Source organism: Carassius carassius, chromosome 41 (assembly GCF_963082965.1).
Source record: "Carassius carassius chromosome 41, fCarCar2.1, whole genome shotgun sequence".
Taxonomy (NCBI): Eukaryota; Metazoa; Chordata; class Actinopteri; order Cypriniformes; family Cyprinidae; genus Carassius; species Carassius carassius.
Window position 1 is genome coordinate 25,139,500 of NC_081795.1, and position 15,685 is coordinate 25,155,184.

The 15,685-nt window shown below is 36.9% G+C and overlaps 1 long non-coding RNA gene across 1 annotated transcript; it reads right to left on the bottom strand.

The window, feature by feature from the left end:
- Positions 1-911: 911 nt before the first annotated feature.
- LOC132123093 (uncharacterized) lies at positions 912-5,854 on the bottom strand. Its single transcript, XR_009426460.1, has 3 exons — positions 5,331-5,854; positions 4,882-4,964; positions 912-1,172 (listed from the first exon to the last, which is right to left on the bottom strand). It is a non-coding gene; the product is annotated as an uncharacterized LOC132123093 (long non-coding RNA).
- Positions 5,855-15,685: the final 9,831 nt, after the last annotated feature.

Sequence of the window (15,685 nt, forward strand, 5' to 3'; positions counted from 1 at the left end):
GACTCCTAGTGAGCGATACATGTTCATCACGAGACAAACATTCTCCTAGAACTCCCACTTTGCATTCAGTTAACAGATGCATGAATATGCGGTAATATAAGTTCATGATCCGATTCGTGAACAGATTATTCTCTTGAGTAAATCTTTTAAAATAATCATTTATTTTGTTTAACGAAAACATTGTGGAAACCAGTGGTTCACAAACTGGATAGATCTGAGGTGAAGGGCTCGCAAAATCGCTAGCCCGACGTCCAGGGGCTATTGTGTTTTGCAGTCGGGCTCCAAAATGTATCACTGCTCTTCCCGACGGGCTATCGTGAATAGCGATTTAAAATTCGCGTTGTTCACTCGCTTGGAGGGGTGAAATGTATCGTAGTTGATCGTTTTCACTTGTTTCTAAATCTTGCTGATTCAACTTTTTTAAACAATTTGCGCGCGTTCGAAGCTTGCGCGCACTCGTTCAAAGCACGAGCTGTGAGCAGCATTTCAGACAATGCGCGTACAAAGAATTAATTCATCTTTTGGGTATCGTAACTTCTGAATGAACAAATACACACACAATTATTTCAAAATAATTGTCTCTGCAAGTATTCTCGTAAACACAGTCGTTTATGTTTTAAGTGAACGTATACAGTGGCCTGCTGCTCAGAGAAATTCGCTGTACCAGATGAATCTGTCTCTCTCTAAATTAGACGAAAACGCGCTTGTTGGCTGCGCGATCGACTCACTCATCCATTTGCGTAGAAAAGAGATGTAATATTATGATTTCCGTCAATTAAAAAAAAAAAAAATTATATATATATATATATATATTTGTGTACCGGGGTGGGCCGGCCCACATTGGCTAGCGGCCCACCGGGAAAAGTCCCGGTGCTCCAGATGGCCAGTCCGCCCCTGGATAGATAGATAGATAGATAGATAGATAGATAGATAGATAGATAGATAGATAGATAGATAGATAGATAGATAGATAAACCACTCATTCATTAATTAATTCTGTAGTATCAGTCCATAGAACAGAATCCAGCAAACTCTTTGTCTCAATAGAAAGCTGTGAAGATCCCTTCTTTCCAAGACCACAGTATCTACAGCCATCACACATCTGCTGAGCTCCAGCTCCACTCTGTGTGTCCTCCTCACATCTGGACTGACAGACTTCCAGTCAACCATACCTACACAAGAGAAAAACAAATGTTGAGAGATTCAAACAAGAAGTAACCAATAAGTAGAATAAAATATCCAATAAAAAAAGAAGCGCACGTGTCTGAGAGTGCAAGTCTGCAGCCAGACCCTTCTCCATTATATTATAATACAACCAGGGACGTGCGGTCAGGGTAGGCAGGGTAGGCAGTGCCTCACCAAAGGAAATGTTGACATTACATTTATTAATTCCAAGAGCTTTATTAATTCACCACATTATTAATTGCATTAATTTTATTCCAAATATTATTTTTTGTAACAAAAATTTTCAGGAATACACATAATATACTCATTTTGCTCATTGTTTGCTCCTAAAAACCGTTGTTTCATGCAGGAAATTCAAAAGCCATGGCCATTGAGGCAGAGGTGAGCGGTGCCTCTTTGGTCCATAGAACGTAGTTTATGTAGATTTGCGCATGCCCAGTCAGTTCTCATGCTGTCTTGAATTATCAACATTGAGGCAGAGACCGAGCTTGCTTCATGTCACGTGATCTACTCGCTCTCACTCAATCCGCGCGCTTCCCGAATACTAGCATCTAGAGAACGGTCTGAGTATACTTGCGTGTCGGTGTGTGCGCCTAGCAGTTTGTAGGAGCGAATAAGCTGTTTTTGTACTTTAAAGCTGTACTGCTGACGCAATGTTTTCTGACTGTAGCCTGGTGCGCCGTCACCAGACCAAAAGTGTGTGTGTGTGTGTGTGCGCCGTGGCTGTCTGTGCGCGTTTGCGCATTTTGATGGAGTGACTAGGCTGCCGCGCCGCCTCCTTCTCTGTGTCCCGCACAAAACATTTGTTTGTTGTATAAGTCATAAGATAGATGTGTCCATTAATTTGATTATTATATTTGATTGTGCATTAGCCTCACATGACTGACTTTGCTGAATGCAGGGCAGCGATCTGATGATGCCTGATATGAACTTGGGTTGCTAAATTAACTGAATGAATATATGAACATATATTCCACACATTGATAGGTCACAGCCTACCCATGACAAGATTTCACCGCACGTAACTGAATACAACTGTAGGCCTACTGCTGACTCTTCACTGAGTACCAAAAGTATGCTTCACTGTAAAACCCGACAAGTTAACTTAACTCAAACCATTTGAGTAAACAGATTGCCTTGATTTAAACCATGTAAGTTTTGAAACTTTGCATTCAAGTAATTAAGTGATTAACTAAGTGCTGATTGAGAATTAGTGATGAACAGCTGCTGTTAACAAACAGAATCACTGAAGAAAAGAGAAACACAAGAACTACTACAACTGACTTCAGACACAGCCTTAGATGAAATCAACTGAAATAAAATACATGAAATCTCTCAAGATCTGATTAAACAACCCCACAAACAGCATCACCAACTCCACTTATTAATAACCAGACTGACTTTATTTCTGTCAGACGTCTACAGAAGATCTTATTGAGAATGAACTAAGGTTTAGATGTTGATTTATTGTTTCATTTGAAGTAACCATGTTAGAGATCACTGTTTGCTTTAGTTGGGCTCTTAACCCTTTACTTCTGTCTTTGTGTTTTCTCTGGCTGTTATAACCGTGTGTTTCTAAAAACACATTTGTTGTAACTCAAAAGCCCAGAAGAAATGCTATCAGGTGCTAACCTGTACCTAGGTGTAGGTTGTTATACTTTATATTGGTGATGATAATCATCAATTATTGAACTGTACTGAGTCTAATCTCCAATGAAATAGGTGTTATGTAATTTGATTGATTATAGTAAATGGATGCTAAGAGACAGTGGTTCTGTGATAATCAGATAATATAAAGACTTTCCAAACAGTTTGGACTTCTGTGGTGTCTATTAGTCACACAAAGACATCAATAATCAGCATATGAACCTCAACAATGGTTACCATAAAAAAAAAAGCATGTTTTTTTTCGTCACCATTGTAGAGGTTCATATTCTGATTATTAATGTCTGTGTTTGACCAACTACTGGCATAGAAGAAAAATGTATGTGTACAAAATGTTTAGAAAGTCATTTTTATATTAACTGATTATCACAGAACCACTGGCTCTTAGTGTCATTCTTTACAAGAACCACTTCTACAAATTACACTACACCTACTTCATCAAAAGATTAGACTCCATACGGCTCAATAATTGTGAATAATAATGAATAATTATCATCACCAATATAAAGTATAACAACCTACACCTAGGTACAGGTTAACACCTGATAGCATTTCTTCTGGGCTTTTGAGTTACAACAAATGTGTTTTAGAAACACACGGTTATAACAGCCAGAGAAAACACAAAGACAGAAGTCAAGGGTCAAGAGCCCAACTAAAGCAAACAGTGATCTCTAACATGGTTACTTCAAATGAAACAATAAATCAACATCTAAACCTTAGTTCATTCTCAATAAGATCTTCTGTAGACATCTGACAGAAATAAAGTCAGTCTGGTTATTAATAAGTGGAGCCGGTGATGCTGTTTGTGGGGTTGTTTAATCAGATCTTGAGAGATTTCATGTATTTTATTTCAGTTGATTTCATCTAAGGCTGTGTCTGAAGTCAGTTGTAGTAGTTCTTGTGTTTCTCTTTTCTTCAGTGATTCTGTTTGTTAACAGCAGCTGTTCATCACTAATTAACAATCAGCACTTAGTTAATCTTAATTGCAATGTACATCTTCTTTAAGTGAACTCAACTGAATTAAGTTCAGAGTACTCATAACTGTTAGTTTTTTTAACTTAAATGGTTTAAGGCAATCGGTTTCCTCAAACGGTTTGAGTTAACATAACTTGTCAGGTTTGAGTGAGGCTGTTTCTGAAGTCAGCTGTATTTCCTTTCTCTCTTTTCTTCAGTAATTCTGTTTGTTAACAGCAGGTGTTCATCACTAAACTCAATTATCACTCAATTAATCACTTAATTACTTAATTGCAATGTATATCTTCTTTCAGTGAACTCAACTGAATTAAGTTCAGAGTACTCATAACTGTGAGTTTTTTCAACTTAAACGGTTTAAGGCAATCGGTTTCCTCAAATGGTTTGAGTTAACATAACTTAAGGATATCTGTTTACTCAAACCGTTTGAGTTAAGTTTACTTGTCGGGTTTTACAGTGTTCCTGTGCATGGTTTCTAAAAGAATGGAATCAGAAAAAAGTTGACACTCATCTATACCAGAGGTTATACTAATATTTACATTTACATTTATTCATTTAGCAGACACTTTTATTCAAATCGACTTACAAATGAGGACAAAGTGGAAGCAATCAAAAACAACAAAAAGAGCAATGATATATAAGAGCTATAACAAGTCTCAGACAGTTAGCTTAACACAGTAGACGTAGCAAGGGCTTTTAAATAATATAATAAATAAAAAGAAAACAGATAGAATAGAAAAAGAATAGAGCAAGCTATTTGGTTCATGTGCATGTACCACTCCAACATGTTGGATTAACTTCCAAAGAGTGAATGTCCTTCGAGTGCACTTTGGGCGATGGTACAGTCAAGGCATGAGGATCTAATACAAGAGGCTAATCATTCAGAGTAAAGTTACTGACAGTGCTTGTCTCCATCTTCTAATGTTGACTATGTGCCTCTGAAGGAAAGACAGTGTCTTTCTCAGGTGTGGTGGATATGCAATGTTGAAAGCAAAATACACATATGAAGGCTTCATCAAGGCTGGTGCACTGGCACACATCTATTCCATCTTCGTTCACCACACTGAGCCCTCCTCCTATGATTGCCATTTTACAGTCAGTATCCATCAGGTGTATGGTAGGAAAGGTGTAGCCGGGTCCCCCTTTCATAAAATAAATAAATAAAAAGAATAATAAAAACAACAATAATAATAATAATAATAATAATAACAAGAAAAAAAAGAAAACTCTTCAGATTCATCAGATTCTGTTCCATTCTCTTTGGCTCAGACAGTGTAGCTACCTACACTGCAGAACTGCAGAAACAATCAGAAGCTAATGTATAAGGTTCACAATACAATGCATTTCATGTTCTTGTATAGACTGTTTTTAGATATCAGTCTGTTTTTTTTTTCAGACTGATATCTGTTTTTAACAGATGGGCTAAAAAGGTACAGAAGAATAAAATATTACCTGAAAAGTTTGAAACGATATTTTACAGTTGATGAGTTTTTTTTTTATATACTCACTCCAGCAGGTGTCCTTAAGTAGGTGTATTTTTTGAGTACATCCTCCACAGAAATTCCTTCCGTGCTTTCTCAGCGTCTCCAGGAGAATGTTCCTGTCGTGTGGTCTTTGACAGTCCATGTGTCTGGATGTGTTTTCTGATACTCAGTTTGTTGCACATTCACATGTGCCTCAACAGACATCGAATCCTTCCCAACACAAGCTTCCTTCATCAGAACAACAGAAACAGATCATGCTTAGACCATGACAGATATGAAAAACATCTAAATACTTACTGAACAAGGTGCTTTAGATATAAAAAATAATAAAAACATTGAACTGCATAAACATTAAGATGATGGTCAGGCAGTGAAGAAGTGGAGTACATACAAAAAGGATTTAAATATCTGTAGTACAGTATCTTCCTTACATTAACCTGCACTAAGTGAAAATGTAAAATTGATTAACAGTGCAAAAATAAATTATGCATATGGCAGTGTGCTTATATATTCTACAATAACCTGAAAGTGGAGCACGTTCTGCTTTACATTTCAGGTTTAGGGATGTGTCAGATGTGCTCAAAATACAACCTTGACTGATTGTCATTTTCCAGCAAATAAAGATTACGACATCTTGATACTACAATATTGTGTGTGATTATGCTGATAGAGATAAATAACTGGAATCTTTTCTGGGAGCGTCCTAGGCTGTTTCGCGCTGATGGATTACAACCCAGCAGAATCGGAGCGGAGCTGCTCTCTGACAACATCTCCAGGACACTTCGCTCCATGTGACTAGTAAGACAATTCTCTAATAACTATTATGATGAGTTTTGTTCCACCCGCTTAAATGATAAAAGTATGTGCGCTGTAAAAACTATTAAGACTGTGTCTGTTCCCCGAATAGTGAGGTCAAAATATAATGTAGGATCTAGAAAAAATCTTATCGTAATTAAACCAGAAAAATGTAAAGTAAATGAACAAAAACAATTTTTAAAGTTTGGGCTCATAAATATTAGATCACTCACACCCAAAGCAGTTATTGTAAATGAAATGATCACAGAAAATAGTTTTGATGTACTCTGCTTGACTGAAACCTGGCTAAAACCGAATGATTATTTTGGTCTAAATGAGTCTACTCCACCAAACTACTGTTATAAGCATGAGCCCCGTCAGACTGGTCATGGCGGAGGGGTCGCAACAATATATAGTGATATTCTCAATGTTACCCAGATAACAGGATACAGGTTTAACTCTTTTGAAATACTTCTGCTAAATGTTACACTGTCAGACATGCAAAAGAAATCTAATGTATCTCTTGCTCCTGCTACTGTGTATAGACCACCAGGGCCGTATACAGAATTCCTAAAAGAATTTGCAGATTTCCTCTCAGACCTTCTAGTTACAGTTGATAAGGCGCTAATCATGGGAGATTTTAATATTCACGTTGATAATGCAAATGATACATTAGGACTTGCGTTTACTGACCTAATAAACTCTTTTGGAGTCAAGCAAAATGTCACCGGGCCCACTCATCGTTTTAATCATACACTAGATCTAATTATATCGCATGGAATCGATCTTACTGCTATAGATATTGTACCCCAAAGTGATGATATTACAGACCATTTCCTTGTGTCGTGCATGCTGCGTATAACTGATATTAACTATATGTCTCAGCGTTACCGTCTGGGCAGAACTATTGTTCCAGCCACCAAAGACAGATTCGCAAATAACCTGCCTGATCTATCTCAACTGCTATTTGTACCCAAAAATACACATGAATTAGACGAAATGACTGACAACATGGGCACTATTTTCTCTAATACATTAGAAGCTGTTGCCCCCATCAAATTGAAAAAGGTTAGAGAAAAACGTACTGTGCCATGGTATAACAGTAATACTCACTCTCTCAAGAAAGTAACTCGTAGTCTTGAACGCAAATGGAGAAAAACTAACTTGGAAGTTTTTAAAATTGCATGGAAAAACAGTATGTCCAGCTATAGACAGGCTCTAAAAACTGCTAGGGCAGAGCATATCCACAAACTCATTGAAAATAACCAAAACAATCCAAGGTTTTTATTTAGCACAGTGGCTAAATTAACAAATTACCAGACGCCACCTGATTCCAATATTCCACCAACGTTAAATAGTAATGACTTTATGAATTTCTTCACTGATAAAATAGATAACATTAGAAATACAATAGCGAATGCAGATTCTACAGCGTCTAACACTTCAGTTTCATCCATCGCACCCAAAGATAAACTGCAGTGCTTTACAAATATAGGACAGGAAGAGCTAAATAAACTTATCACTGTATCTAAACCAACAACATGTTTATTAGATCCTGTACCCACTAAATTACTAAAAGAGCTGTTACCTGTAGCCGAAGAACCGCTTCTCAATATCATTAACTCGTCGTTATCTTTAGGTCACGTCCCAAAACCATTCAAGCTGGCGGTTATCAAGCCTCTTATTAAGAAACCAAAACTAGATCCTAGTGTACTGGTAAATTATAGGCCTATTTCAAATCTTCCATTTATGTCTAAAATATTAGAAAAAGTTGTGTCTGCTCAATTGAGCACCTTCCTGCATAAAAATGATCTGTATGAAGAATTTCAGTCAGGTTTCAGGCCCCACCATAGCACAGAAACTGCACTTGTTAAAATTACAAATGACCTGCTTCTTGCATCAGATCAAGGCTGCATCTCATTTCTAGTCTTACTTGATCTTAGTGCTGCGTTCGACACCATAGATCATGACATACTCCTAGATCGATTACAAAACTATACTGTCAGGATCCTGCCCTGACAGTCTTGTCTGTCCTATCTTTGTTTAATGTGTCTCTGTTCATTTTGTGCCTGAGCACATGGTTGTGTCTTTGTTTATGTTGGCCGTGTGCTCCCCTTGTCCTGCCTCCTTGTTTCTAATCACCACGCCCCCTTGTTTAGTCCTTTGTTTGTCTAATTGTTCACCTGATCCTTGTGTGATCTGCTCCCTTTATATTGTGCTCATTTCCCTCTGGTCCTTGCTGGTTCGTTTTTGTGTGTGCCTTGTGTACAGTCTCTAGCTTGGATATTTAGTCTTGTTAGAACTCTTTAATCAGTATTTTGCATCTTATTTGGTTCCCTCTTATTTTTTAGTTTTCATTTGTTTCCATGTGTAGTCTAGTTCTAGCCTTTGTAGTTTAGTGTTTTTGTTCTTTAACCTTTTGGGGTTTTTCCCACCTTTTTCTTTTTCTTTCTAGTTTTCAGCAAGGTTGCTGTTTTCTTTATTTTGGTTTGTAGTTCTAGTTAATTATTCCTAGCTTTTTCCAATTGTTATCCTTTTGTTTTCAGTTAATTCCAGTTATTTCTAGTATTACTTTTTGTTTTTCCTTTTTAGTTTTCTTTTCTCCCTAGGCATTGGTTTGCAAGTTTACTTTTATCTGTCAAATTCTTGTCTCCCCTGTTTTGTCTTTGTGTCTGTGTTGGTTCCTGCCCTGCTTCCTGAATCCTCCCTGGTCACTGGTTCTTCTGACCTGACAGATATTGGGGCGCTACAAGGGGTTCCTTCAACCGGGTCAGGCCCTTCCTACTTGAGTTGCTACAAGGTCTCCTTTTGCCACAGAGTCTGGAGCCATCTCCTTCTGATCCGCCTGTTCTCCTGTCGTGAGCCCTGCCCTATTGTGGACTGTCTTAGTGCATCATCTGTGTTCCACACTTGTTAATAAACTGTTTCCCCTGTTAATTCTGCATCTGGGTCCTCCCTTGCCAAACCCTGACATATACAGGTATTCAAGGGCAGGCTCTAAGATGGTTTAGATCCTACCTGTCCGATCGCTACCATTTTGTTTACTTAAATGGGGTGTCATCTCATTTATCATCAGTAAAATATGGAGTGCCACAAGGATCCGTCCTAGGTCCCCTTCTATTTTCAATATACATGTTGCCCCTTGGTAATATTATTAGAAAATACGGAATTAGCTTCCACTGTTATGCTGATGATACTCAGCTATATATCTCAACGAGACCAGATGAAACTTCCCAATTATCTAAGCTAACAGAGTGTGTTAAAAATGTAAAAGATTGGATGACAAATAATTTTCTCCAATTAAATTTGGATAAGACAGAGATATTAATTATTTAACCAAAAAACACCACACAGAATCTTGTAGATTACAATCTGCACCTAGACGGATGTACTGTTACTTCCTCTACAGTCAGAAATCTGGGTGTTATATTGGACAGCAATTTGTCTTTTGAAAATCATATTTCCAATGTTACAAAAACTGCATTCTTCCATCTTAGAAACATTGCCAAGCTACGAAACATGTTATCTGTTTCTGATGCAGAAAAGCTAGTTCATGCATTCATGACCTCTAGACTGGACTATTGTAATGCACTTCTAGGTGGTTGTCCTGCTTCGTCAATAAACAAGCTACAGGTAGTCCAAAATGCAGCAGCTAGAGTCCTTACCAGGTCAAGAAAATATGATCATATTACCCCAATTTTACAGTCTCTGCACTGGCTACCTATTAAGTTCCGTATCAGTTACAAATTATCATTACTTACCTATAAGGCCCTAAATGGTTTAGCTCCTGCGTACTTAACTAGCCTTCTACCACGCTACAACCCATCACGCACCCTAAGGTCACAAAACGCTGGACTTTTGGTAGTTCCTAGGATAGCAAAGTCCACTAAAGGAGGTAGAGCTTTTTCACATTTGGCTCCCAAACTCTGGAATAGCCTTCCTGATAATGTTCGGGGTTCAGACACACTCTCTCTGTTTAAATCTAGATTAAAAACGCATCTCTTTCGCCAAGCATTCGAATAATGTATCTCTTAAATTGTGAGTGTAGTTGCATCTGCATTTTTATTCTTTAGCTTGGGTTAAACTAATTTTACTTCAGTTTCAGCAGCTATGCTAATGATGTCTCTATTTTGTTTCTATGTTTTGCCACGGGATTAACATCCCGTGGTAACTAGGATTTACACAAGCTCCAGTCTGGATCCAGAACACCTGAGAAGAGATGATGCTGACCCTCAGAGGACCCCAGATGACGCTAACCTTGAATCAACAAACAGAACTAACAAATATTGCTACATGTGTGACTGCATCATATAATTACTATTAATTAATAATATTGATAGTTCATCATCTAGCTGACTACGTCTTGTATTATTATTTTTATTTTTCTAAAATCCTGTCAAACGTGCACAAACTACTAGCTACTACTAAATATTGTAGAAACATAATTTTCTGTAAAGTTGCTTTGTAACGATTTGCATTGTAAAAAGCGCTATACAAATAAACTTGAATTGAATTGAATTGAATTAAATCAATGGTTTAAAAACAATGTAACTTACACAGTCATTTTTTTCTATATTTCTCTGGAAAGGGTTCTTCACATCAGTGTGTTGGCAGCTTGAATATACTCTGCATTAGTTGGACACCTGGCAGAAAGGTAGAAACAAACTCTAAATTAGAGTTTTTTTTTGTCTATTCGTCTTCAGATTGTGAATTGATCATAGTACAGTTACAATAGAGGTGGAAATAATTATTATACTTACAGGATGTATTCTGTAGGCCTACTTTATTGTACAAAATGGACGCAGATATAAACTATCATCTCTGAAGGATTCGCCGTCGATGCGGCCATCGTTTTGTCTCACTGTACATATGTCTGTCAACAACAATAAACTAATTACTAAAGCTGCAAGATATAACGCAAAGGAAAAATTATGATCGTATTGTAACAAACTTATCTTAATATACATATTTGTGGTATATAAAGTATAGATAAACGTATGAACGATGAATAATTACCTCACGTCTTATCGCCGCCACCTTGTCTAAGGAAATTATGTGAATGCATATTTACTGCTGATTGGCCAGCACAGTAAAACTCCTTTCACCAATGAGAAACCTTTTGCCACGCCCCTACCTTTTGGCACACCCCTACCTTTCGGCGCGCCCATTGCTCCAGGCTGCAGCTGCCCCTGTCTCCATTGCCACGTCAAAAATCGTGACGTCAACACAATGTAGATTCTAAATCCGGAAGATGAAAATGGAGCAAAAAAGCTTAAAATTAACCAATTTTCTCCAACAGTTAAAATTAGCGGATGCTAACATTGTCTTCTATGATGTGCAACACAAACACCTCTGCTAAAATCTTAGAATAAGTAGTCTGGGGTTTCATGACCCTTTAAATGTTAACACTCAAATCAAAGTAATTTTATAGTAAATGAATGTACCAAAATAAAGTAACAAAAATGTATAACTATGTGAGAGATTTTGTTGTTTTTACAGAATTATAAAAGAGAATACTCTCTACAAATGTGTTTGTGTATGTACGTACATATATATATATATATATATAGAGAGAGAGAGAGAGAGAGAGAGAGAGAGAGAGAGACAAACAGACACACAGTATACTGTAGACACTGTTTGCAAAATTATTTTTTGTGTGCGTTTTTAAGTGTTCATTTAATGCATATCAGCAAATAAACCAAATATTTAACAGATGTTATGTCAGATTAAATAAATGGTTTAAACTGCAATGGTGGCTGGATGCTGCACAGGTGACAGGAGGTATGGGTGAAGAAGATATCCTCTGTCTCCCAGCAGCCAACTATCACCAAAGCCATGCACCCTCTTCAGCCACCTGCAAACTGCAGAAGTGGCCCACACAAAAGAGTCATGTGTGCTTCCATCACCCATCCATCAGGCCATCACCCACCACCTCCAGAAATTTCCAACAGCATAATAATGCAGTGTAGTTAACAACTGAATTTAAAGCAATGTTTCTTCTTATTGCCCTCTGAAGATATGAAGCCTGATGTTAGAGGACCAGGCAGGAGGGGCCCTGATGTTGGAGGCCTGAACTTTGAAGGCAAAGGCCTGGTTGATACACATGTATACCTCCAAGGATCCTTCCATTGCAACAGGCCCCAGGATGGCCAAAACTTTATCTTCCTCTGTAGGGAGAGGAGGAACTGTATTGATAACCCATCAGTCTTATTTGCTTCCCTCTTACGTGCCGTAGCCCTCAGTTTTGTCACAATTGCGAAGTCCCTCCACTTATTCCTGACTTCTGGGCTTTGTTCGTATCCATACCCAGCATAATTTATTTTTTGAGTGATTTCTGCACGGATTTTATTTTTGTCAGCATTTGTAATGCTGTTTTGCAGCTTTGAAAATAACTGGACTTTATTATTTTTCCCCTCCTCCAAAATAACTGCAATTTCATGCTTTGAAAATTGAGGTTTTCGGGTAATTTTCATTAACACATGGCAGAATGGCAAGGAGACTTAAATAGGAAAAATTTAGGAAAATAAGCATCAGGTGTCCACAACAGTACACCACAGTTAAAAAAAAAATAAAAATCTTTTTTACATTGTGGTTAAGTAGCCTATCAGTATTAGCTAAATAGCCTAAGAAATAGTATGTATATGAAATTGTGAAATTATTGACATTGTGATAAGAAAAGAGCACATTTTTAACTCCGTGTGTGTATATAATGTGTTGCAGAACAAATGAATGATTCGTTATTACTCGACTTCTACGTAACATCATTTCAAAAGCGTAATTCGATTCGAAGAAAAGATAAAATAAAACCAAATTACTGAAGGTGGCGGTATGTGCTCATGTCTCCTGTCTGCCATTAAATCTAAGAAGAAGAAGAACGACAGCTCAAACCAGCGTAGTTTGAACGATGGATCTGCGACACAGGTACTATGGTTTCGGGAAACAGTCGTGAGTAGTTAGTTTGTTTCCATAACGATGAATCGTACTATGGTGGTTAATCAGTGAGTTACGTCGTTGTACGGGAAACGCACCCCTGGATGTTAACTTGAACGAATATTTAGTCTGAGTAGCCTACCGGTTTGTGTACATTTAAAGTCCGCGGGAGCGGGCCGGAGTGGACCCAAACATTGCGGGAGCGGGCGGGCCTGGTCATACATTCTGCGGGAGTGCAGGTTTAAGAAAACAGTCCCGCGCAGGGCTCTAAAAGCAGGCAGGTCAGTGAGTTACAGGGTGCTCCGTGTCTCCGTCCAGTTAAGGCTAGTAACTAATAGGCCTATGCTGTTATATAGTTTATATAGGATTAAGTTAGCATTAGCAGAGTTGTTTGTTTTGCAGCACTGAGCAGTTATTTTACATAACTTTATCATAACAAAACAGTACAAAAGCATTTCCAGATGACAAATATCTGGGCATGCCTAGTAGTTAATGTTAATTATTGTTTTCTAAGAACAGAATGTCAAGTCAACAACATCTCATATCAAAAATAATTTATTTATATCAATCACAACTAATCAATCATGTCCAGATATTTGACTGGTGGTGGTGTCATTATGGATGTTAATCTTATTTCTGTAAAATGTTTGTGAAAATTAAATGTAAATCCCCCAAGAAATTCTGTACATATACCAAATACTTTGACAATCAATATCTACTTAATACACTTCTGCTAATGCAAGGATTTTGTGTTTGTATTTTTTCCACACCAAACCACGCCCCTCCATAAGCCCCTCCCCCATAGCAAAGCCCCGCCCCCCAAATCTCACTCTAAGATGAACTCAAAAGTTGGCAGCCCTGCGATCACATGACAGCCTCATTTCAAGCAATGCTCTGGAACACTGTTTTTTAAGATACTGTTTAGGCTATGAGGAAAAACTAATTTCGTATGTGTTGGTTTGGGTGTAGTGGGGTGGAATATATATGGAACGAATGACTAGTGATGTTACAAGTTTGATCAGTTTCTGTGTTTTGAAAAAGCACAGATCTTTCTTCCAGTGACTCTAGCTATCTAGCAATCCCTCTTCTCTTACCTTCTCCAGTATCGGTCATGTGACCTCAGTTTCAGAGGAATCACTGTTGTGAACAGAGTCGAGTTTCCCCAGGAACAGTTGAGTTTGAACAAAGAGAACTCTGTGAAGCACTTTTACAGATTACACGGGGACACCAGCAATTCAGCTGAAGTCACTAGACCTAATAATTGAGTTATTCATTAGGAAACTGCACACATGGAAGGAGAAAACCGAAAAGGTTTAATAACTTTACAAAACTTTGCTGAAGAATTACATTATTATAATTTTGTTATTTTTTTAAAAATGCCTTTGGATGAAATCCATCAAATGAATACATGTCAAATGTTATTGTTAAAAGTATATTTTGATTAAAACTACAATCAAGTATGGTACATGAGAAGTGGCTTCTGTAATTTTTGGGGCTTTGTAATGCATTTAATAGGCTATGTACTCTTGTGGAAAGAAGTATTCTTTGGCTTTAAAAAAAGAGTGCTTATTACAGAATTAATAATAATAATAAATTAAGTGTGAAATAAATGTGATGTAAGGCACTTAGCAGTTTTGCCTGTTATTTGCAATTAAATGAAAATGTACTAAAGTTTACATATATATTAAATGGAATCATTTTAACCTTAGATATTTATATGGGACAGTGCAGAGTATGGGCATACTGGGGAGATAGTTTGGGGAAGAAGTACAAGGCCACATTCCCATGAATCAACAGTTCATGTTTGTGTTATAGGCTACTATTTGAGCCACTCACTCCAACATTTGATTTCTTTTGAAACTTGTATATTGTGCATTTAAACACATTTTAAAAGGGATAGTTCACCCCAAAATTAAAATTTATTTTGGTTGAATTACCCCCTTTAATTATACATTTGTAATGATGAAGTTTAAAATGAGTACAATTAAAATATATTACCTTGTAATATCAAATAATGCATGTACTTAGTTTCTTAGTCAACACAACAAAATAAGTTTGAGTGTACAAAGAAGATAATTAAAACATAACATACTTTAAAATAAAACTTTTAAAACTTTTTTAAAAGTGTACTTATGTGTGTTAAGAAACAATCATGAAATTAGACTCTTTAAGTCACTTAAGTGGCCTTTTATTTATTTAATATTATATTATCTACAAGTATCCTCATATAAACTATATTTTTTAAGATATAAAGTATGCTATAGTGAATATTCAATATTATGAAGTGCATCTGTTTAATAACTCCTTGACTTTGTGATAAATATTTGATGTCAATTTAGACCTTAATGCTGTGACCTTAAGGCTCTGATGGATAAACAACATGACATTTTATAATGTGTAATATATTTCCATAACTTCCAAAACTGTTTTTGTCCCCTGAACGTTTCATAGTTAATCCCTTATTTCACAAAAATAGCTGTTAGAATATATTTGTGCATGTAATTAGCATATTGTGAATAAACTAAGAAACGTGCATTGTTTTCCTAAAATTCTCTCATGGAAATGATTATCTATTTTGTTTAATTATTTCAGTAACTATGCTAATTTAATTCAAATCATTAACTCAAATTCATTTCTGTTTACAGCACATACGT